Here is a 26,187-nt window from a genome sequence, read left to right on the forward strand (position 1 = left end):
TTCAATTTCATGTGTTTTTTCCTTTTTTTGCCCTCTTAGATGTGGAGAATAGAACAATTGTTGGTGTTTCAGACTCTAACTTGGGGACTTTTTTTGATGTTAAAGAGGTCACTACACAGAATGGGGGGGTGGGAGTGTCGGTGAGGAATCTGCAATAGAGTAACCACCAGAAAGTGTTATCAAGGTAAGTAATTTGTTCTTCTGATGGATACTTCTCACTGCAGATTCCTCACCTTTAGAACATATACTAAAAAAGTACCCCCAAAGTTGATAGGTCTGGGACGTGGATTCAGAACAAAAGGTCCTGCAACAAAGTGACAACCTTGTCAGAACTAGATGTAAAGGCACAAACAGACATGTTGCAGCCTCACGGTTGTCAGCATTCGACACCCTTTGTGCTAATGCCGCAGTAGCGACCTTGGCACTGGTGGAATGGGCTCTCAGGTCCAGCTGCTTTTATGCAAGGCGTAGCAGTTAATACAGAGTGCTATCCACTTTGACAGGGTTCTCTTTTGCACCATCCTGCCGTTTTTCACAAGTGAGAAGCCAACGAAGACCTCCATCGTCTTTCTGGTGATCTTTCATCTGATTGATGTAAATTGCCCAATGCCCTCTTTGGAGCAAGGCAGTGGAGCCTCTCTTTTGAGGAGTAAGGCAGAGAAAATAACACAAGCAAGGAAATTGATTGGCCTACATGAAAGTGCATCATGAACTTTGGAAGAAGATCGGCCTGGGTCCTCAACACCAACTTGTCTGGAGAGAAATCAGTGTAGGGCGGTTGCACTGATTGAACCTCCAGCTCACTCCGATGACTTGCACGCATGGTGGCGATAAGGAAGACTCATTTTAGCATCGAGCTCAAAGGAGCAGCTGCGCATAGGCTCGAATTGGTCTCCATAAGGAATGTCAAGACCAGGTTAAAGTCCCATGGGGGCATCACAAATGGTCTGGGAAGAAACGTGTCAAACCTTTCCTGAAACTCTTCACAACTGGTGATTTTAAACAAGGACAGTTGGTCCAGTAACCACAAGGCCAAAAGAGCTAATAGCTAACCTTTCACAGTACCCACTGCAAGACCTTGCTGGGCTAAGGAGAGAACATGTGAAACTGTGGCCTGCAGGGGATTGGTGTCTTGTGCACCATATCGGGCAATTTGTGTCTCAGTGCTGAGAGTAAATGGACTTTGTGCAAGGGTGACTGACAACAAGGATAACATTCACCACCTCAGTCTAAAATTCAAACATGTTTAGCGGTTGCTATTCAATTTCAATACACAGGGGTATAAGTTGTGGAGATTTAGATGCCCAGTTGCTGAGACGGGAGCTACTCCTAAGCAGAAACCTGATTGGAAGGTAAATGCTCAGGCTCAAACTCTGTATACCAAACTATCCTGACCCAGTCTGGGCACTCAAGATGAATGAGTCATGTCTTTCCTGTTGTTCTTCAGAGCTCAAAGCAGGAGAGGTATTGGTGGAAAGGCTTGGAGGATGCCCCACTCCATTCCAGTGGAATGCATCTCCTAAGAAGTGCCTTGGTGGAAATTTCACTGCACAGCAACAAATAAATCTAACCAGGGCTTCCCTGTGAGTGAAGATTCCCACCTCCTAATCGAGACTCCACTTGTGATCTGCCTGATGATGCTTTCTCATTTCATCCACTCTGCTGTTTGTTGACCCTGTCATGTGGTTCGCGACCAGAAAGACCGGACATATAGAAGTTGGAAATCCTCGTTTTTTTTAATGATTGTTTATATGCAGGAAGGGGCACCTTCCTACACAAACAATCATTCATGGCGATTTGCTGTTTCTGTGTGTGCTGCACAATGCAGCACACATAGAAACAGCAAAACCAAGGAGAAATAAAGTATTTCTCCTCGTTTCACCATGTTAAGACCAGGTTTTCCCTGCTCTTAATTTTGGCGCTGCCTCCTATTTATGCCACCCTTGCAAATAGGAGCAGCGTCAAAATCAGTGGGTGTTACGGCTGAACGCCCAACACAACACCCATTGCCCACCCCTTTCACACCAAGTATGGCGAGAAAGGGTGCCTTATTTAGAAGGCGCTGTTAAGCCACATTAGGTGGCTAAAAGCCACCTTGTAAATAAGGCAAAAGCCCTATTGCAGCAGGAATGTCGTTCAAAGTGATGATCCTGTGGCGATAGGGGCTTGTAAATATGCCCCCGCTAATACTGGCCCTGGTTAAAGAATTTCTTAGGACACTTATTTTCGTCTCAAACGAGGGCCACTGCTGTAACCAAAGCACTCTCTTCAGTTGTTGACTCGTGGTGAGTCAAACTTCACCTCAGGGATGATATCTAGCCCATTGGCCAGGAAAGACATGGCTTGGCAGTTCGGGCTGGACTGTTCCCATGAGGCACAGGGTCAAGACTGATTTGCATATGGCCATGTCTGAACTGGGGTGGCGTAGTGGGCAAAAGAACGATGGATTTAACCCAGATCTCTTGACTGGAGGAGAATGTCTGCATTGTCAGCATTCCGTCCATCATTTGTTTGTTGTAACGCTTTTCGCCCTAAGTGGGATGGGTATTCCCAGACGTGGGACCCGTGCTCACTACGCCACTGGAGTCAAGCTATCCTGGCTGATGACGGCTGATAGCCAGAAACCGGTCCTAGGATGCTTGATTCCGGTCCAGGAAAGGCATGGCTTGGCAGTTCGGGCTGGACTGTTCCCATGAGGCACAGGGTCAAGACTGATTTGCATATGGCCATGTCTGAACTGGGGTGGCGTAGTGGGCAAAAGAACGATGGATTTAACCCAGATCTCTTGACTGGAGGAGAATGTCTGCATTGTCAGCATTCCGTCCATCATTTGTTTGTTGTAACGCTTTTCGCCCTAAGTGGGATGGGTATTCCCAGACGTGGGACCCGTGCTCACTACGCCACTGGAGTCAAGCTATCCTGGCTGATGACGGCTGATAGCCAGAAACCGGTCCTAGGATGCTTGATTCCGGTCCAGGAAAGACATGGCTTGGCAGTTCGGGCTGGACTGTTCCCATGAGGCACAGGGTCAAGACTGATTTGCATATGGCCATGTCTGAACTGGGGTGGCGTAGTGGGCAAAAGAACGATGGATTTAACCCAGATCTCTTGACTGGAGGAGAACGTCTGCATTGTCAGCATTCTGTCCATCATTTGTTTGTTGTCCCACTAATACTGGCCCTGGTTAAAGAATTTCTTAGGACACTTATTTTTCTTCTCAAAGGAGGGCCACTGCTGTAACCAAAGCACTCTCTTCAGTTGTTGACTCGTGGTGAGTCAAACTTCACCTCAGGGATGATATCTAGCCCATTGGCATTTTGTAAATCCCAATATAGCGCATCATCCGGGTAGTGAGATGGGAATAATCCATCACCCTTCTTCCTCATTATCATCAGTGTTCTAGTGAATTGTGTGTTTAGTGTACAGGGCCAGAGTCTAAAAGCTGATAGTTGTGTTGCAGCAGAGGCATTGCGTTAGAGCATGGGTACTCGCAAACATTTGCCCAGGGGCCACAAAGTACAGTCTGGTGTGTGCCTGAGGGCTGCACTGATGCCAGCAGGGTGGGGGTAGGATGTCTGGGTGGGTCAGGAATTGTGTAAGAAGGTCTAAAAAAATGTTAAATAAACGGGCAAGAATTTATTTGCAGGTTAATGAATGATTGTCCGTTTATTTAACATTTCTTTCTGAAAATTAGTGCTCAGCAACTAAACAGCATCTCGTGCTGTTGTTCACCAAGGGGGCCGCATGTAAACGTCAAAAGTGCCGCAAGCGGCCCCCGGGCTGTACTTTGAGTATCACTGCGTTAGAATGAGGTGCCGTAATAGCTGCTGCGCTTTTGTGACCTCGCAGTGTGGCATTTGGTCAAACTTGGGCTGAGATCAGTTAGGGGTCCAGCGATGCAGTAGGCCTTTAAACGGCACCAGTGGTGTAGAAATCAACATCGGTGAGAATGGAACTGGTGTGAATCTTGTGGCGCTGTGTAAGTCTGTACTCGAAATGGTATGGTCCTAATAACGGATCACAAGGGGTCAGATCGGGTTATGGGATAACCCGCCAGTACTTATCTGGCTAGAGGTTCCCCTGCAGCTCCATAAGGCCTGAAGCCATGTCAGAGGCAGTCAGGATCACACTAAAGATATGCAATGTGCCCTCCTTCGAGGCCTCTAACTATTGCAGGATTGAGAACAACCCAGGGAACTTGGGGTGTGTCGCGACCAGCTGAGGCACTGACCGACACAAGGAATTTTGAAGGAGTGAGGGGTTTATCTTGATGCCCTTGCTTCTGTTTCATGCTAGAGGCAGAACTGGGTCAAGTCATGCTTCGTCTTTTTAGGTCTCGGCTGCGAAGGCTGCGCTTGCGCAGTCTCGCTCCGAGATTTAATGACTTGGAGAACAGGGGCTTGAACCCGCCCCTCTTCTCCCCTGTTCTCCATTGGCTGGCCTCTTGAATGCTGGCCAGCCATTGGAGAAGAGGTCAGTCATTCACTGCTCTTTAGAATTTCACGTTGAGTGAGGATTGAGGACTTTTAACTTTGATGCTCAGTTTTACGGGACGGTGTCCAGTGTGACTCAAGGGACCTTGGTAGGGAGGCATGAATTACACTTCCGAGAGGGACCAGGTGAGATCACGCAGCCTAGGGAAGCCTAGTGCGTTAATGGCTTCTCGAAACGTCATTGGAAACTGTGTCCTATATTTAAAAAAAAATGGATTGTAACGTTGTCCCCTTTAAACGCTGAGACAGAGTAGTGATTGTCTGCAACAGAGTTTTTTTTTCGGATTCATTACCTTTGAGGGGGAAAAGGAACCAGGCGCGGAACTATTATTTTAATGTTACATTTTCTGAGAATTGTTGCTAGGCTGTAGTGAACCATTTTCTGAAAATTGTTTCTAGTCCGTATTTGCACGCTCTAGCTGTGGTCTGCCTCGAGTCCACCCCCCCTCCCCGGTCAGTGCTTGTCTATTTAATGCCGATTGCGCCGCCCTCCATGCGGCGCGGATTACATGGTATCCGTTCAGCCCCAGCAGAATGCAGCCGTCTCCACCCCGGCCGGGCTGGTAACAAGCATTTACAATGCAACGGTCTCGGCATTGTTAAAGTTAGAGCTATTGGCATTGCTCATGACAATGCCGTTTCTTTAAATGTTTTAAAAACAAAAACATAAACAAAAATAATGTCATGAGCAATGCCAATAGCTCTAACTTTACCAATGCCGAGACCATTGCATTGTAAATGCTTGTTATGTTTGTACCTGGACTGGAGTGAAATACAAACACCATGATCACTTTCGTGAACACTAGAGGGCCAAGGAAAGGCTGAAGGGGAGCACACCAAACTGAAATCCTGAACAACCTTGTGTCAGCGATTAAGAGCTTCACCCCCCAGTCCTGGATTGCCTTCATATGCTGGAGGTCACTAGTGTCCCACAATTTAGGTATCGTGACCAGAGCCCAAGCACCTAAGAGACAAATTGTGCAGGTCCATGACCGACATCCTTTTGTAGCATTATCAATATGAACCTGTGCCTTGACACATCAGTTTAGAAAGTGCAAGTCCAGTATTATTCTCAATGTGAAATCTTGTTTCGGAATGAGAATGCTTTCACGATATTTTGAATTCTGAGTCACATGGGAGAAGAGAGCGTTTGCACATTATAAATGTTGCCTTCAAAACCACAGTTTTAGCTGTGGGATACCAAATTACAATGACACTACCAACCCTGGGACTAATATTTTTTCCTTTAAAAGAACCCTTAAAGATTCTACTTCTGAACCAGGGTTCTTCTAACCTCACGGCGCCTTTTTGGGGACCTAGGACTCAAAAAAGAGTGAAGGCTTTAGTGGTGGAGGCACTGCGACCAGCAGGCCATAGATTAATCATTCCCTGGAAAAGCAACTCGTGTTTCAAGGGCCGTGGTACTCATAGACCCGATTCTGGTATCTATTATATTGTAATTCGTAATAGTTTAGTGGGAGCCACTCGATGTTACTATTCATTCAATCACTTTTCACACCATACTCCAGCAACACAATCAATAATTGGAGTGTCGACCGAGCATGCATGTAGAATGGGAAATCCATCTGGTAATGGTGAGGGACCCTGCCCTTGATTCACACTTGTTGGCACAGATAGTGGAATCCTTCTCTTTCAGGACACAGGAGAGATAAGGACTCTGGGATACCTTTAAAGAAGTATTTTCAGGGAGAAAGGAATTGCTGCCATGACATCACTTAATACAGCACGTTAGAAGAGGCTGGAGGGGGGCTGGGGCACAGTAAGAAGCTCACCCTGACCTTGCATAGGAGAGTAAATCCATATCTATAAAAAATCAAATAATACTAAATACAGTTCTTGCATCCATTTCCTGATTTTCAGTTACATTCTTCTTCACAGCAAACACAAGGAGATGATGGACAGTGCACTGAAACTTTACAGGCACTCACCCCCAGTCACAGATCTGGGTGGAATCCATCATCGTTCTTTAGCTCACTTTGCCACCGCAGTACAGACTCCGCTTTATGCAAATCAGTCTTGACCCTGTGCCTCATGGGAACAGTCCAGCCCGAACTGCCAAGCCAGGTCTTCCCTGGACCAGAAACAAGCATCAGGGCACCAGTTTTGGGTTAACACCTCATCAGCCAGGCTAGCTTGAATCCATTTTCAGTTCTTTTTTTCCATACTGCAATATGCTAACCGGGTTCTTGGCTGATAAATCTTCATCAACATCTCTGAGTAACTTATCCATATAAGCTAACCAAGGATTTTTTTCATAATACTTAAAGAGCTAAACAATATTATCCCTGGTTAACTTTGCTCCCTTCTTACTACAGATATTATTGTTCTAATATGGATTATGTGTATAATACAGGTTACATTTGTTTCTCTTTGCGTAATGTATATAGATGCACACCTAGGTACTGCTAAGTCTGCAAAGAAATGAGTTTTCACAGGATTGTAATGAAGAGACATCGGCCATGCCCCATACTGTTGCCCTGTAGGACGTGGCCGAGATACACTTACTATTGTATAGTTTTAGCATATTGTGTATAGGTTTATTACCTATCTTCCTAGAAAATCTGAATATGGCCTCCACAGATCTAATAAGCTTAAGTTTTGCCAATCCTATGTGGGAGCTCCAGTTGAAATTATGAGAAAAAAGTAGACCCAAATATGTAAATCTTTGGACTGCAACCAATTTAAAGTCCCTCACAAAGTGATTCTTTTTCTTGGCTTCCCCCCTCCCGCAGACCATCACAAAAGTTTTAGTCAAATTTATTCTTAAATCTCTCTCGTCCATTTATGCGACAAAAGCATCCATCGGCTGTTGTAGACCGTTTGCAGTTCTAGATAACAATACCACGTAATCCACATACAGAAGCAGCGGGTAGCCAATTCTTGGGACATCAGCGTTTATCTGTTGTAATATTTTATCTATCCTATTAATATACAGTGGAAAAAAGGGTGCAAGGACACAGCCTTGTCTGATGCCCCTAAAATCCTCAAAGCTTGCAGTGCATTCACCTTCCATCCCATATCTTACCCGTGCAGTCCGAGATTAATAAAATTGCGACAAATGGGATATTGTATCAACAGGGGCACCCATTTCAATCATGGTTCCCCATAATTTGGCATGATTGACACAATCGAAAAAACAACTTAAGTCAGTGCAGCAGAGATGGATGTGTTCCTTCTTAGCTAACGTATATTTACCCATAAGGAGATTTAAGTTAATACACTGTTCCACCGTCCCTATATCCCTACTAAATCTGTATTGAGATTGTGATTTTTCCAAACGCTGCCACAACCATTTCGGGGGGAGGTTCAGCGTTGGTACAAGCAATTAAACTTTCCCTGTTATCTTTTACCACCTTTTCCAGAAGAGAATTTTCAGCAATCTTAGTCCATTTGATACTTTTACAATTTTTCCCTGCTGCAGCAATATTGGGTGCCAATAATGTCTTCAAATTCGCTTATTTTAATACTTCTAGTTAGTGTAAGAGAGGCATTGTCACTAAAATTCATAAATTCTATAAGAAATGACCTGAAAGACTTCAAAGCATTCAATGAAATTATAATCTGGCATAGGAGAGTTAAGGCCTTAAGAGGCAAGCCAAGGAAGAAACCCCATGACCGATTAAACCGAATGAGCTCGCAATTAGATCGCCTACTTAAACGGACACCTTAAAATGGGTATGTGCCAGGGATAATCACTTAAGACTTCCATTTCGTTGAAACAAAAAATGCAAACCTACGAGAGTTCCATTCCCTTTGTTTCTGTATTATACACGACAGGAATCCCTATAGATGGCCTTCAAGAAGAGAACATTGACTTTCACTTTAATCCTACATATCTATCTCTGAGGGAGGCCTTTGACAGCCCTATAACCACAGAAGAGGTGACTGCTGCCATTAGCTCATTAAAGTCCAGTAAGGCCTTTCGGCCTGACCGTTTTACAGGACATTTCTGTAAGGCTTTTGCACATACCCTGGTCCATAGACTGGCTACTCTGTTCAATGGAGTAGCAGATATCTCCCTTATACTTAAGCTGGGGGAAGACCCTAAGTGTTGTTCATCGTAACAGCTTTTCACTCAGGTAAACACAGATGTAAAGCTCTTCACCAAAATAGTAGCAACAAGACTAAAAGCCCTCATGCCTGAACTGGCCCTCTCCAGGCTTTATAGTGGGAATACAGATGCATGAAAGTGTAAGGAGGGTGATCTAAAGGCAACTGATCCAGGCAACTGATCCAGATTGTTTTGATATCCCTTTATGCTGAGAAGGACTTCAACCCCGGGAGGGCTGAATCTTCCTCTCCTGGGTCTTGCAGACTGGAATGGCGATTCATATTAAATTCCCTTATGGATATACTAAACTTTTTTTCTAGGATCACATCTCTTTTCCATATAGTGGGGCAAAAGGTCAGGCTGCCCATTGTTCGCTATTCCTGTTTATAGAGCCACTAGCAATAAGCGAAGAGGTGGGAATTGGGAGAATCCCATTCGGGACAAATATGTTAGCTTTTTCTCTCTGCCTTTCTCCCTTAATCCCTCCTCCTGCTACAATGACTGTTAATGTGTCTACTGTTGTTGCTGATGAAGTTGCCCCTTTCTTCCTTCTGAAGGCTGGTAAATGTTTTAAATTAGTTCCTTGGTTTATGGTCAATCATCTATCTTTAAGTGAAGCCAGACAAGCAGAATGGCACAAAGGACAAGCATGAAGTAACTGGATGGAGTGAACCCCCCCCCCCGAAAGACCTTAAGATCTAGTTCTAAATCTCTTCTTACCCCACTTCGACTCCGCACTGTACGAAGTGGGGGATGAACCTTTTCCTTTCTCGCCCCCCCATCTTTGGAATAAGCTTCCATCCCATCTTCACTCCATCGTGGAACACAAACATTTCCGGAAAGAATTAAAAACGTGGTTATTTGATCAGAAATAATGATAAAAGGTATGACCTTTAGCCCACTGGAGTCCCGCAGGCGCCATTAAACCTTGAGGTGATTTTTGCGCTTAACAAGTGTTTTTGACTAAAGGTAACAACTTTGAAGATTTTAACCTGAGTGAACTTGAGGTTCTCATAATACAGTTGAAAACTAAGTACATGCCGAGCTTTATTGTATCACGTTGCAAACATGTGGAGGAGAAGTAAATAAAGGCCGCTATCCTTGATGTATGATGAAGGGGACTATTGATTGTTCGGATGATGTATGTGCGGGATGCAGTAAATTCCCAGATTCCTGTTTGCTATATATGTTTTAAACTACACTGGATGTTGTATACAATTGTTCAATTTTATTTATTGAAGATATTTATTTGTCAACTCCACTGAAACGTGTTGACAAAATATTAATACATGAGCTACAAACACTGGATATCCTTATATGAAATTAATTAGAAATCATGCACGTTGAGTGATGTACGAAACCGAGGTGTATATGGTTTAAGACAGATTAATTTGTTTTAGACAAATCTTCCTTGTTTGTGATGTGGTATATGCATGGCCATTCTATGTGAATTTTTTTTTCATTTTTTTTTAGTGATATTTAATTTTTCTTCTCTTGTGGTTATAAAAAAAACTATGACCAAAATCAAACAAATCAAATTTCCATGATCCATCAATCATTTTTCCTTATTGCGGCATAAACAACAGATATAAACAATAACAAACCCTAATAGTAAAGTGCATATAGTGTTCACATATCATGGAAGAGACAGAATTCCTCCAATTTCATTTCAAACATGTATATGAGAACTCTCAGAGATTGATACTATTAGGCTCGCAAAACTTCGAATCAGCAGCAGACTCCAACAAAAAAGAGAACAGCCCAAAACAGGAGGGGAGGCAGGAGGTCAAAAGGCAGGTACAGGACGAGGGCCAACCAAGAAACTGAATACAGTAGCGAAGCCTTGACTATGAATGGTAATATGTTATGTACCCTTATGAGACCAGACGATACTAACAATGACTTTGAATTAAAGATTGTAAATTTGTCTAATAAAATTCTTGACAAAGATGAAGTGGCATTCCTGAGTAAAGGTTTGAATTTTTGCCCTACCCAGGTTGGGGATATGACCTGAAGTACATATCGATCTGTACAAATTTGTAAGAGCCTTAACCCCTTCAGCGCGGCGCGGATTACCGTGCTGTGCTGAAGGTTCTATTGCGCGGGCGGGGCCATGACGTAGCGGTTCCGTCATACGCACAGCGCAACCGATGCGCATGACGGAACCGCTCCGTCATGCGCATCGAAAGGGTTAAAACGAAGGGATTATTTTTCACAACAAATACCAAAGACCATGCCTCTGATCAGGCCAGAGAATTTGACTCGTACTATTGCGGATGTACGTAATGTACAACTTTTGCTCAGTTTGGATGATGAAAACCATGATATGTCAACTCTACTTAATGATTTTGAAATTATACAAAATTGTAACATTGACAGTGGTCTCAAACCAAGATTCAAATTTGTGCCCACTCTCCATTACTATCCAAATGTAGACATGTTCTATAATAAAGTGAGTGAGGACCTGTACAAATTGCAGACACCAGGTAGACATGTACAATGTATTAGCCACAACTTTACCGTCACTGAACGAAAAGCACTCAATAGATTACAACTAGATAAATCTATTATTATAAAAGAAGCGGACAAGGGTGGTAATGTTGTGGTTATGAATTACTGTGATTACATGTCTGAGATTGATCCACAGCTGAGCAATACTCATTGTTATGAGCCAATCGCTATTAATCCCATCAAGAAAGTAACTACATGATAAATATGAGATTGTGTGAATGGAGGTATGTTGATTTGTCTGAAGATGAGTTCAGATATCTCAGAATTGATAATCCTAGATATCCATGCATTACATTTTACCTAAAATCCACAAGGGCGGCACTTCCTCCAGGCCGCCCTATTATTTCAGGGATTGACTCACCGACTAAAACTCTCAGAATTCGTTGATCGTAGACTCCAAAAACATGTCTTAGACCTTCCCTCGTACATTAGGGATCACAAAGACATTCTGGTCAAATTCAATGATTTCCAGTGGTCTGATGAAGTTTGCTTCGTCACATTTGACGTGGAAAGCCTGTATAATTAAGGAGTTTGGAATACTGGCTGTCTGCTCCTTTCTTGCCAGAGCGTGCGGAACATTATGAATTCAACGATATGTTATTAGAAATGATTCATATCATTCTAAATAACAACTTTTTCTTACCTGGTACTGCCTGGTTTCATCAGATACTCGGGACTGCCATGGGTTCAAAATTTGCTCCCTCTTACGCATGCCTCTTTATGGGGTGGTTTGAGAGGGAGTATGCCAGGCACAGACGTGCCTCCCCCTGGACCGAACATATCGTGTTCTGGGGGAGGTACATTGACGATATTATCGTTCTGTGGTCTGGATCCATGGAATTGCTAAATGAATATCACTCCTATCTGAATGACAATACCTTCAATGTAAAACTGACTATGACACATGACAAAATGAAGATCAACTTTCTTGACATACAGTTTTATGTAAAAGAAGGGGTTATACAAAGTACCCTTTTTAGAAAAACTGCCTGCAATGTAGTCTTGCATGCTGAAAGTGCACACTCACGTTCAGTTATCAACAATATTCCCTATGGGGAGATGATACGGCTAAGAAGGAACTGCAGTGAGGAAGACACTTATCATAAGAATGTGCTTGATTCAAAGAAAAGATTTTTAAAACGAGGCTATAACCAAAAGGTACTGGACAAGGCAATTGTAAAGGCACAACAACTTAAAAGGGAAGATACCCTTTGCGATAAACCTAAAGTAAATACCTGCACACAGAAGGATAAGGCAGTTAGGTTTATTACCCAGCATAACACCAACAGCAGTAAAGTTTATGAAGTACTAAAAAAGAATTTGAGTCTCCTGAAAGACATTCCAAGCTGCAATGAGTGCCTGTCTAATGGACCATCCATTAATTACCGTAAAGGAAGGTCTCTGCGTGACGTGCTATGCCCTAGTTATGTGACGAACCAATGTAACACCTGGTTACCTCAAAAGCCAACAGGCTTTTTTACCTGTGGGTCCTGTAATATGTGTCCTTTTGGGAGAAATAAAACTACCAATTTTATTTACAATACTACCAAATCACATAAGATTGCACATTTCATCAATTGCAACACAACGCATGTAATATACGTGTTAGGCTGCAATTGCAATATAATTTGTGGGAAGTACAGTACGCCCACTTAAGGTTCGAATTCAGGAACAACGCAGGGCAATACTCAATGGAGACAGCCGTTACCCCGCAAGTTTACATTACATGGGAGTTCATCCTGACGACAACTCCTTCTGGTTTCATGGCATTGACCATGTACCCCTTGAGGCCAGGGGTGGCGATCGAGAGCTACAAGTCAGACAGAAGGAGGCGAAATGGATTTGTCGCTTGAAAGCGACCCAAATGGGTCATAATACTGATGGGGAATTGCATTATTTCCTTGTTTAGAAATGTAGAGAAGAATGTCGCTATGACCAACTGTTTAAAAGTTGAAGATAAATGAACATTCTAGACCAAGTACCATCTCATAAAGTGCACAATTACTAATGAACTGCTGGTTGTTATTCCTCCTTTTCCTGTTCCATCTTGTTTTCTTGTTTTATTTTCTTATTATATTTTGTCACTTTTTAGGTCTCGCCTGACCCAGCGCATGCGCTGGTCTGGCGAGACTTATTGAGAGGGCTCCAAAAAGTGCTACCAGGCCAGCCTAGAGCTACAGTGCATGTGCGCGGGCACGCGCGCAGCTTGTACCGCGATTACTTTCACTTTTGCGGCCACACGGCCGCTTTGATGTTTGATCACGATCACTTTCGCGGCCGCTTGGCATAGCCAATAGGTCTCGCTTTTGGGAGCTTATAAGTATTTAGTTATGCAACTGTTGCATGGCTAAACACTTATAAGGTCCCAAAGGCGAGACCTATTGGCTATGTCAATGCTTGTTCTCTTTCTTCTTTATTCTGTGTCGTGTAGAGTAAGAACTCTATGAACATTTCTGCCAACCTTACTATCCAGCGATATTTAGGCTTGAGCTGTTACTCTGGCACTATGAGAGGGTATGGCCTTTACCTAATTGCTTACCAACTTTGCTTTTAATTCGCTCAACTCTTTATGTTTGTACCATCTATTCTGTATTAATATCTCATTGTTTAATATAGTGTACAGATTTTGTGGCCTATCTAGAGTTCCGATTGATTATGATCTCTTTTATTTCATTTTGAAAGGGAATATATGTCTTATTAATTATTATTGTGGACATTGATATTTTTGTTTTGTGCTGTAATACATCCCTTTTTGTCTACTCGTTTTTTTTTTTATTATACATATTGAGTGACTATTTTTCTATCAATAGGGGGTACTAGACCTACTAAGTTGGATATTACACCTATTGATTCTTGGTACTGTGGATGGGGGAACATTATATAATAGATATTCTTCAATTCTATATTGTAATTAATATAAATATTTTGGCCATATTGGTATCGCTAATTTTTTTTTAAACATTTTTGTACATACATCACTATGGTTACTTGAACTGTACGCTATTAGTACATTCATGTAATATATTATCTTTGGAATATCGTGATAGAGGATATTTGATGTCCATCCATTTAATATTTGGAAGGACATTCAAACCTGGCTAGTTTGTTGCTTTAAGCTGTAGCTTATTATATTGTTTGTAAGGGCGCAACTATAAGATTTATACACTCCAATATGGCCGCCATAGGATGTGAATTCCCGCCTACCTTTTGCTGGTCGTTTGATTATGTTCTCTTGGCATACATCGATTTGTACATTATTGGTCCATCCGTGTAACATCTATTATTATTTTTTGGAACATCGGGATAGAGATTATATGTTGTCCAGCTATTCATTAATTGGAAGGACATTTCTTGTGGGCTGATTTGTTACTCTGAGCTGTAGCCTATTACACTGTTCCCATGAGTGTGAATATAAGATGTATACATTCCAATATGGCCGCCATGAGATGGGAACTTCCGTCTACCTTTCGTTGGTCCCTTGTTTATGTCTTCCTAGTACACATCGTTTTTACGTCATCATGCCTCACAGCGCGTCTTCTTAAGCTGAATGAAAATTGCGGCGCCTTTATTCCTACTTGCGCCGTCAACAGTCACCATGCTGTCCGACTTTCCTTTATCGCAGACGAGGTAAGCACCTTGACATTCGGTTAATCCCTCGTTCCTTCAGGGCTAGCCTTGCGCGCTTGTGTAGACTTGCGATCTCCCTGCCTCTCAGCACGTTATGGCTAGCGTAAATAATGCCCCTGACAATCTGCATATTAGATAATATTGGACTTTGCCTACACGTGGTAAAATTGGAAACTGGCTCATATTTTTGTGCCTTGAATGCATTTACATGTATATCTCGTAGAATTGACCATTGCGTTTTTACAACATCACGCTGGGTATACTTTAGGTTCCTCTCTCATTACAATAGCTTTGTCCCATAGCGGGTATCTGTTTCATAAACCCAATATATTAGTAACGCTATTGGCGTTCTTTTTAGAATATGTGTGCTTTTGTCTGCAACGTACTAAGCGAGCCGTTGGTTATGTAGATGGCAAATTTATGATTGATCTGTTTTGTTCTTACCTGATGCAAACAGGAACTCTTGACTGTGTATCTTATTCTATGTTTTTGCTTTAGACGAGCTAATTAATAATTTTTCATTAGTGATAGAACGTCTTTGGAATATCTCAAGTAAGGCTAATTGGCTATCTTTTCACACAGGGTTTGTCCCGTTTTGGATGCTCTAGGTATATTTATTTATTTTATTTTCAGATATCAATAGCGGGGTCTATTTGCTCCCGTTTATCATTACATGTGTGAAACTATTCATTCTGCATTTGCGATTCACTTTGGATCTTTTTCTCCCTTTATTAAGTTGAGGCTTCACGTGTCCGATGTCTATTTATTCCTATTTTTGTTCTTTGGCCTGTGTACATCTTGCGCCTTAGACGAGTATTCTGTCTACATTTTATACTGATGTTTATGTAATTATTCAATCTTTTCAGGGATCACTTCAGGTTTTATATATACCTGCTTCCTTGGACTATTAGGAGCCATTACTTGATACAAGTTGAATATTCCTCATTACTGGTTTATGCTTCAGGTGAGGCATATTATATAGGGTTTCTTAACAGGTCTTTTTAGGACCACTTACTATTCATCTTGCTAATTATTCAATTGTTAAAAATATTGATGTCTTTATTATACTTAAATTACAAATATTAATCTTATTGTATGTAACATGCTGCTAGGTTGGTTATCAGCCAGAATCTTTCCTCTTCCTTTAATTTTGAGATTTCTTCTTGCGTTTCGGTGTTTTTGCCTTCCTGTATGTACCGTTGTTGTTTATGGTATTTTGTAATTTTCTAGAATTACACGGACTGATTGAATTGAAGTATCCGTAGTAGTGTTTAGATACACCTCAAGCACTGAACTTGAATTACTGTGTTCTCTCACTCTTTTGATATTCCTAGTAAGGTGAGACACCTTTTTATATTATTTCATAATCTTTGATTTTGTTTAATATTGAGGTTTTATTAAAATACTTGTTCTCTTATCTGTACTACTCTTTGTGCACTATTTTTGATTAATAAATATGGTAACATGTTCTTTTTCTGTTAGTTTGGCGTTTGCTATGTGTAGTCCTTTGTTATTGTCAAAAATATTTATCTTGGTCCTGGGTCGCTCTTTCATTGTCTTTTTTTATGATTTCTTTATTATTTTTTTCAAATGTGTCGTATTGTTTTTAGGTTTTTTTATTGTATATTTTCAATGTATTATCTCTCTCTTTCTCTCTCTTTCTCTCTCTTTCTCTCTCTTTCTCTCTCTTTCTCTCTCTTTCTCTCTCTTTCTCTCTCTTTCTCTCTCTTTCTCTCTCTTTCTCTCTCTTTCTCTCTCTTTCTCTCTCTTTCTCTCTCTTTCTCTCTCTTTCTCTCTCTTTTTCTCTCTCTTTCTCTCTCTTTTTCTCTCTTTTTCTCTCTCTTTCTCTCTCTTTTTCTCTCTCTTTCTTTCTCTTTTTCTCTCTCTTTCTTTCTCTTTTTCTCTCTTTTTCTCTCTTTTCTCTCTTTTTCTCTCTTTTTTCTCTCTTTTTCTCTCTCTTTCTTTCTCTTTTTCTCTCTCTTTCTCTCTTTTTCTCTCTTTTTCTCTCTTTTTCTCTCTTTTTCTCTCTTTTTCTCTCTCTTTCTCTCTTTTTCTCTCTTTTTCTCTCTTTTTCTCTCTCTTTCTCTCTTTCTCTCTCTCTCGTTGCCAGTTTATAGTTAGGACCGAGTCCCCATAGGAAATCTGAAAATTCTATTTTGAATAACTTTGGCGCCGGTTGACACATCTTCGTGAAATTTTCAAAACTAATGGGGCGCTCCGCTCAGCTCCTACCCTGAAAGTCTCGGGGTAATTCGTCAAGCGGGGGCTGATAAAAAAAAGGGGGGTCCCAAAACGCGTTTGCCCCATACCTTTTCCCCATAGGACCTTTAGTCGAAGGTACAGCCCGAACGGCTGAAAAGAATTACTTAAAATTTGGCAAAGAGGTAGTCCTCAGGTCAGGCATGTGCCTTTTGCTTAAATGGTGTAAATCCGTTCAGTAGTTCCAGAGAAAATCAAAAGTAAAATCATCATATCAGCTTTATTTCGGTCACTAGGACCATAAAAGAATAGAACAAGTGTACACACAAAGAAAAGAAGTACATACAAAATAGAAAAGCGAATTATAATCCATCAAACAACAAATAAACCATGATTATCAGAAAAAGTTCATTCACCGGTATTTGATTTTATACAACGGTTGCGACTGAACCACATTGCTGTTAAAAATTTTGCAACTGCAAATACTGTAGAAGCCGATAGATCTGTTTTTAAAATTCTAAAAGCTGGGAGGTACTGCCTAAAGCTCAAATTTTTTAAAAGTGGGACAAGCCAATAGTTCCTGGCTCTTTGATAAGCTCGACAGAAAAATATTGCAGGTCAGTCTCCCTCGGATGACCACATGCTGGGCATTGTGCTGCGGTTTGTGAATGTGTCCCACGGTCCGTGTATGCCCTGAGGGGGAGAGTGCCATAACGCCATTGCATATAGAGTTTCCTTGTTAGTGTTGGGCCTATGTCATCAAGGACAAGCTCCCGATAGTAAGAGTCTTTGAGGCTCAAGAAATGATCGGATAAGGACCCAGCCCGAACATTTTTGAATGAAACCCTTAGATTGTACTCATAATAGGCCATGGAGATAGATTTGCGTGAGATCCTACAACATACGTTAGCTGGATCTGACCACAAATCTGGTCTTCCCAGTGACTCGCAAGTTTGCTTCACATACCTTAACCATGGAACTTGGGCAACTTTTACAAGGCGCAGAATCACTTGGAGCTCCATTCTATAGTTGAAGAAAAGCTCTGGTGTACACAAAATTATAGGTTTAAGTCCAAGCTCCTCTGTAATAGGTCTTAAGCCCAGGTTTGGAGAGTAGCAGGGTATCGTCTGCAAACATGATGGCTGGAACCCTGCTGCCAACCAGCTTGGGGGCATCTATGTTACTTAGCTCATTTAGATGGCTGATAACCCCGTTGACGAAGAGGCAGAAAAGGGTCGGTGCAAGCACACAGCCCTGTCTGACCCCCCTGTCAACGGGAAGACCATCCGAAAGGTTTCCTCCTCTACCGCACCTTACCCTTGCAAAATTTCCCTGATGTAATTTCTTCAAAATTATCATGATATCAGCGGGAACCCCTAGATCCGTCAAGACGGCCCATAGTTTATCCCTGGGCACTAAGTCGAAGGCCGCTCGCAAGTCTACGAACACTGTGTACAGGCTGCCGCCCTCAATTAAGACAGACTTCCAATAAAGGAGATTCAGGCGAAAGATTTGATCAACAGTTGAGACCCCTCTCCTAAACCCTGCTTGATAGGGGCTCATGATTTCGCATTCCTCAATCCAGTCCTGGAGGCGATTGAGCATCAGTCTACCGAAATTTTTTTGCGAAACGTCGATAAGACTGATGGGTCTATAGTTGGCCGGGAGCAGAGGCAAACCCTTTTTAGGTCTCGCCTGAGACAGCGCTTTAGCGCTGCTCTGGCGAGACTTATAGTAAGCGACTTTTGGAAGTGGAAACGAGTGCATTTCAGGCCGCCAACTACAGTGCATGTGCTCCGGGCGCGCGCACCATTTGGCAGCCTGAAAGCATTCGTTTTCTTTCAGTTTCGCGGCCGCACGGCTGCTTTGATGTTTGATCGCGATTGCGATCACTTTCAGTTTCGATACCTTGCTGATGTTAAAGTTGCAATACCCTAAATTAACATTACAAAACGCATTATCTGCCTCTATTCACCACATCGACAACGCCTTCAATTCAAGGCCAGGTGCATTGGCTTTCCACTGCTTCTTCCATCTTCCATACAGCCGCGCCGGCACGCATTTTAAATAGATGGATCGCCAGCCTAGGTCCACGCTGCGATGCCACCGATGAACCATCTGCAATGCTAATGCCACAAAGCACGGCAATTTGCGGCAGGTGAACACGGGTGACTTGTTTCACGCTTTGATTTGTAACCCACAGATATCTTCTTGACTTGCTCCGCCAGAGCATTGCAAGTAAATCAATCAGGTGTGACAGCTGCGTCCGCCTCCAGGTCACCAGCATCGTTTGAACTCTAGGGAACACGAGAAAACATACCCCTAAGGAAACTGCTCCTGGCAAGCGCACGGCTCTGTAACATCCAAAAACACAGTTTGTTGTGTGGTGTACTGGAACGATTTATTCTTGTGGGGGCTGCAATTTATTTGTTCAGCACTTTCCAAGAGAACATGACAGGAAAGAAAAACACTGTCCGACTGGTCTGTGTTTTTTTTTTTTTTTTTTTTTTTTAGAAACATTGCTATTTACAATTGCATGAGTGTCGGACTGGAAAGTGCTTGGAGCCTGAGGTATGGCGTGAAAGAGTCAAACCCGCTCAGAATTATCTGTGAAAAATCGCTTCTCTCCTCTTGCTCTTCAGAGAGGAAGAACAACTCTGATACACTCCCTGGACTGACACGCTTTGGAATCAGAAGGTTCTTTTCACACAACTCCTGTCAGAATAAATCACGTCTCCTCGCGCCTTCCGTAGCCGGAGCTCGCGAGCATACGTTTCTGCACAAAGAAAGCAATACCGGGTACTTACTCACTTTACAACACCACATTTTTCTGAGTGCATCAAATACTAAACGTAAAAAATATAAGCTAGGTCTAAAACATAATTGCACTGTAATATAGGCTATAATCCTAATATCATTGAAAACATGTTTCTATGTGTATGAAGTCATCAGGAGGAAAACTGTAAAGATTAACCTATGTTTTAATGGAATGATTTCTAAATGGGGGAGACACCGAACGCATTTCCCTTTTTATGGTCTGGCTTGACAGCGCATCTGTCGCTAGGTGTGAGAGCAGAATAAAGGGGCTTTGCCATTGCCCACATGTGGGTAGTCAGGAGAACATGCTTTGATTGGTCAGAAGTTGTGCACTTCCACAAAAAAGTGCTTGCCCTCCACCCAGCTGTGTTTGTTTAATTTCCAGCTGCCTGAGCTTGAATTTTCAGGGGCACACACACATTGTAAGCTGTTAAAGTGTCTTAGATAACGAGATAATTTATGGTGTTTTTCTCTGGCAGCAGCACAGATGGCAGGAGGGAACTCATTAACCTACCTGGATTTTTATATCTCCCTTGCCAGTGCACTGTTACCTGACCTTTTACCCTGCACCAATATTATTTTACAGTTCTTTGCTTCCACACAACTACATATCCATTCCCATGCTATCTACTTGTAAGGCTTCACATCACCATTTAACATTCCTTTAATGCCTTGCAATGCCAATTCTTGTTTCACTTGTATCCTTCACTCTTGCTGTGGACATCAATGTTTCCTACTTCTTAACTGATGTAACATGCATTTTTGTAAATCACACATTCTTTGCACAGACTGACATAACAGCTGTTTAATGTGACCCGAGGGTACTCCTTTTATTGGCACTCACTGAAATTACTCATGTTTATTGTTGCCCAACGTGATGGTACTCCTTTTATAGATCTCATAATGATAAAAGTATGAGCTGAGCCAACAGGATTTGAAATTGTGACCATCACAGATAGATTTTTGCAGTGGGTGCATTAGTCCACTGAGACACCAGACCCAACATATATTGTTGCTTTCTTAGCAAATCCATTATTTTATTTAGAATGAGACTACAAGAGTAACTAAAAAGTAGACATTGGTAACTCTAAGACAACATTTCAAAATGAGTGGTCTCTTTCATGCTAGGATCAAGAAAATTAAGCATAGGCAAACCCAATAGGTTTGCTTTGTCAATTCTTGTTTTGCTATGGTTTTAGCAACTTTAAGGCCTGCATCATTCTAAAAAATATATATTGGCCAAAAAACAAAATAATTTTTGCCTCAAAAATACACATTACAAATTAGTACCTGGCACGTAAAAGGGTAAAATCACATCACTCAGAGTGAAGTTATCCAATATGTGAAGTGCCGACCCACAAAATCAGGCTTATGAATGAAGAGTGTTGTCTGAAACCCCTTTTAAGTAAGTACATAATACACATACTATTAGCAAAATTAAAGGGTCTTGGCTAAAACCAGACCTAGAAAGCAGTGAAATGTTGAACATATATATGGAACAGCAATATCCTTAGTAATCCCAAACAGGCTTGTGTGGTTATCCACATGTTCTCTTTAGCTATCATATTTTCCACTGAGGTAGATTTGATGTCACATTTCTATTCCAATAGTGTGACTCCTACAGCTTACAAAAATATATATATATATATATATATATATATATATATATATATATATATATATATATATATATATTATATGCTTGAGCATCATAACTTGTGCACATATGAAGAACAAGCATTTGCAATGCAATAGGTCTCGCATCGAGTTTAAACTATTGGCATTTCAAAACAAACACATAAATAAAACGCATTGTTATTTACAATGCCAACAGCTCAAACTCTCGCAAATGCGAGACCTATTGCATTGCAAATGCTTGTTATAAATGGGAACGATCTCTGCGCCCAGCCAAGTGTCGGGGACCTCCATACCCCCCAGAACGGAATTGAACAATAGTGTTAAATAAGGTGCCCAGACATCCGGTTCCTGCTTAAAAAGATCGCCCGGGAGGACATCCAGGCCTGGTGCCTTGCCTGATGCCAACCCGGCAATAGCTACTCGGACCTCCTTTGTTGTAAAACTCACCACTTCCACAATGTTATTAACCATCTGTGTGGGAACAGGTGTTTCCTCCTCCTGGTGATTGATAGAAGGACTTGAAGTGATCTGACCCTACCCTAGCTGAATTAGGCTCCACTGCTGGGGCCACGTCCGCGGAACCTGTGTTCACGCAGCGCCAACATTTGCGTGAATCCCCCCGTGCGAGTGAAGTGGTGAGTGTTTCCCATTTTTGATGTTCCCATTCGCTATTGGCATTGATAATTAGGGAATTATAGGCAGTTCTCATAGCCCTAATTTCCACACTTCCCTTGCCTGCGTTGATAGAAGTCAGTAAGTTTGTTTTTGCCTTTCGTCATGCCGTATTGTACCAAGTTGGTCCGGCAACGCGTCCGTTGCCCCTTTTTGAAGTGCTAGTAAGGATTTCGGACGCCAATTTGGTAAGTTCTTTGTGGAACTGCCCTAGTTGTTTTTGTACACTCTGGGCTGTGCCATGGACCATGAGTGCCTGTACCTTTTCGAATGTGGGAATTACCCAAGCATATAGCATGGGTATTGTGAGAAGTTGGCCTGGTATATGATGTTCACTAATTAAAGTGACCACCTTGTACCATGCCAAGCAACCCTTATGGTGTGGTTGTAAGTCAACCTTTTCGGACTAGCTGCCCTAGTGGTAGCGTAGGCTAAGCAGTCTTTGAGGCTAAACTCGTTAAAGCGTGTTAAGCAGGCTGTTTTACCAATTGCAACCCCCCTTTATACCAATGAAAGGACACCACACAGATATATATTCAAAATATGTATGTATTTATTTCTCAAAGTATCCCCTAGACTCTTTATGAGCACAGGAGCACAAATCGTTAAACAAGACAATGTTATAATATACAGAAGTTGCACTTTATATGGATGGGCTCTGGAAAGGGAAAAGGCCTAGGGCCTCTAGAATCGCTGGGCCTACAAGGAGCTAACTTCAGTTAGTGACCAGGAGGTCCACGGGTCGCGTGTGCAGTGAGGAAAGTTACACGCGGGCTCCCATAGGTTTTCAATGGGTGCGTAAAAGTTTAAAAGTTACTGCAGAAAGGGTCTTCTGGATGGACTACGATCTTAAGATTCAAAACACAGACACTAGAGATGTTTCTCTACACTTGGGCACCGGAGTGCCAGCTTTACCTCACCCACAGGAAACGGGTGCATAGGTCTCGAAGTGCGTCGGGTTTCTTCTATCGATTCAATGGAGCCTGATGACAAAGATGCTGCAGGCGGTCGGTCCAGAAGAGATGCGGTGGATCCAAGAGTGGATCGGAGTTGTAGAAGACCTGAAAGCAGAGGGGACAGTGTTCATAGTCACTAGCCAGTGACCGGCGTGGCACCAGGTAGGTACCAGGCGATGTCGGGTGCAAACAGGTGGTTAGGTGTAGCTTGTCTCCGCAGCCACGTGGTCCCCGAAGGTTGACGACATCCAGGAGTCTGTTCACGAGCTGTCCCACGCAGGCTCTCGCTGTCGGCGGTGTCGGCGACTCGAAAGAAGCAAACAAGCCTTGGCAAAGGCAGGAGTCGTGGAAAGAGAGGAAAGCTGATTGTTCTGACCAGCAAGATCAGAGGGGCTGCTCTTTTGGAGAGCAGCTAGGGCCAGTCTGGAGCAACCAGACCAGCGTCGTTTATTTCAAAATAGGTCGCCAAAATGGCCACTAGCCAACGGGCCAGGGACCGGGCAGGCGCGTCGAGATGCAAAGTGCAGAGGGGCCCCACGCAGATCGTGGAGATGCTGGAGGGCTCACCTTTGGTGCAGATGCTGCTTGGTGGTTGGGCTTCTCAGGACCCAAAGCACAACTTGGAGGGAGCCTCTGTCGTTGCGCTTGCAGCTTGTCGTTGGTCTTCCAAGATGGCTGGCTCCACGTGTCTCGGTGCCTCCACGGGTTCCTTCTTTGCAGGGACTGTTGATCGGGCTGCGAGAGGTCTGGAGGTCCAGGTCTTGTTGGGCTCTGGGCTCGGGCTCCGGCAGCGGCAAAGCAGACGTTGAATAGCTGGTTGGTGCTTGCGTTAGCAAGATGGTCACTCCCTGACCATAGGGGAGATTTCCTTCAGTCCTCTGTGCAGCAGAGCGTCGAAGTTCCCGTCTTCTTCTTGTGGTGAAGTTGATTCCAGGATGTCTGAAGTCTTAGGACACAGCTCCTACCTTTATTCGGATTCTAGGGGCCGGACTACCTGCTAGGTCCCTCCCTAAGGGTGGGACCAGGAAAGGGGGTGGTTACACCCCCAATCCTTTGTCCAGCTCGCCCCAGGTCCGGGGCTGGTGTGCCCCAGAACCGGATTGAACTGGCATATGCACCGAGGCTCCTTGTGAGCCTCGGGCATGTCTGGTTTCTTTCAAGCCCTACCTGACCAATACACAAAATCCTGTCTGGGGTGGTGCTCGCACCTTCCCTGGCAGGAAACCCTTTGTCCACGTCTCCCAAGCTGGAAGGACTCCCAGCAGCAGGAGGGCAGACTTGTGTCTGTGGTGGCAGCATCCATTTTGTGGAGCTGAGGCTATGTCTGATTTTACCCGGGTTTCAGGTACTGTACATGTCGTGTCCCTCTAGAAGGGTGGAATGCTAACCCCGTCGCCAGAATTGGCGAGGGGTTAGTATTCCAATTCGTATGACACCTTACTCGACATGTTTTGATAAAGCCAAACCAAAGATAGCATTTAACCGCGAGGTTCATAATGCACTTGAGTATATGGTATGACGATATCTGGAAACGGTAGAAGGAAGTTGTTCCGACCACTGCAGACAGGCTCAGCTCATGCCAGAGCACCATCTCACATGGAACCAAGCACTCTGCCTTCAGGATTGTCAAGGCCTGCCATAGGAGTGACTTATAGGTTACCATGTGTCCCATTTAAGGTTAGGTATAGGTATACTACACCTAAGTAAGAGGTGGTTACACCAGCTTACCCCAGCTGATTGATCAGCCAGTTGTGTCAAATTTGTTAGGCCAAGCCTGGGGTGGCATAATACATGCTTCAGCCCCTGGCAGGCCTTAGATACACCAATGCCCTGGGTACCCAGTGTACACTGGTACAGGGGCTCACAGGGTGATCCACTTCCAATTGGTTATGCACCTAGGGTGCATAGTGTCAATTTAGTAGAGAGAACAGCAGGCTGGGGGTCTGATTAGCAGGCCCACAGCCTCAATATGTCAAAAACCAGTGAAGCAAAAAGCAAAAATTTGGGGTGACCATAGGATAGCAGACCCTACTCTCCTACAGGTATCTTCTCTGGATTAGAGACTAATTTCTCCCATTTCACTCTGCGTCTATTGTGCGTGAGACCGAGCCCCACCTCGGATGTCCCCCTCTGCCTCGCCTTAGGCTCAAGGCCAGGATGATCGTATTCCAGTTCCAACGCATTGTGGTCGCTGTCTTCCCTAGATGTCACCCGGAAGTCCTTAATGTGCGACCACAGGGCTAATGTGACAAGGATATAATCCAATCTTGACTCCCTACCCACTCTGTTATAAGTACATCTTGGTGGTATATCCGAGTTTATCCTACCATTGCAGGCCCGGAGACCATACTTCAGAGTTAGGGATGTAATTTGTGTGGCCAAAGGTGTCCAGGCTCTTGGGGCCGGAGCTTGTAAAGGAGGTACAGACCACACCAAATCCTCCTCCTGTGCCAAATCCTCCAATAGACCCGGGAGAGGCTCAAAATGACAATTAAAGTCTCCCCCGATTAGAATAGAGATGCCCTGAGGAATTTCATCTAGTACAAGTGCCAGCTCCTCTATCGTACGAGATTCCTGCGAAATGTTAGTTGGCCTGGAATATACGTTAATCAGCAGAAGGCAGTTTGCATTTGGCCACTCCAGCCGTACAGCTAGAATGTCCTCCGTTTTTAGTGGGTAGACGACAGCCCTACACCCCAGGTCGTTGGCCACCCAGATTGCCAAGCCTCCCGAGGGGCGTCCTCTAGCGCCCCATTTTGGTTGTGCAGAAAATGTTGCAAAACCTAGATGTGGGAGATCTTCTCTCGCCCAGGTTTCTTGAAACAGGCAGATATCTTGGACCTGTATAAAGGCGCTCCAGTCCGGGCAATTCACTTTGTTGCCCAAACCCGCCACGTTCCAAGATAGAATCTTAAGGGAGGGACGGTTAGTTCTCTCCGTTACTAGACTTGGAAGCGCACCCATTCCCAGATCGTGCCCTACAGATGAGATATTAACTAAACTGTCGACTTGGGCTTCGATTGCCTCATTTGAAATAAGCATGGATGGAAAAGTCCCAGCACATATCTCTCCATTTAGGTGTTCCTGAATGAATTTATCCTTCTCTACAGGAATTGCTTTCCGTGCTTTAGTTTTACTATTCCTATTAAAAACTGTGACCTCTCCACCCGCCATCTTATTTGGTCAATCCACCATGTCGAGG

The 26,187-nt window shown here is 43.3% G+C and overlaps 1 long non-coding RNA gene across 1 annotated transcript in view; it reads left to right on the forward strand.

The window, feature by feature from the left end:
- The first annotated feature begins 14,599 nt into the window (after nt 1–14,599).
- The window catches only part of LOC146871405 (uncharacterized), a 160,507-nt gene continuing 148,919 nt past the window's right edge, over nt 14,600–26,187 (forward strand). Inside the window, exons 1-3 of the long non-coding RNA XR_014981000.1 lie at nt 14,600–14,703; nt 15,570–15,667; nt 15,934–16,041. This is a non-coding gene — a long non-coding RNA (uncharacterized LOC146871405). The remainder of the gene's footprint in view (nt 14,704–15,569; nt 15,668–15,933; nt 16,042–26,187) is intronic.

Source organism: Triturus cristatus, chromosome 1_1, assembly GCF_964204655.1.
Source record: "Triturus cristatus chromosome 1_1, aTriCri1.1, whole genome shotgun sequence".
Classification (NCBI taxonomy): domain Eukaryota; kingdom Metazoa; phylum Chordata; class Amphibia; order Caudata; family Salamandridae; genus Triturus; species Triturus cristatus.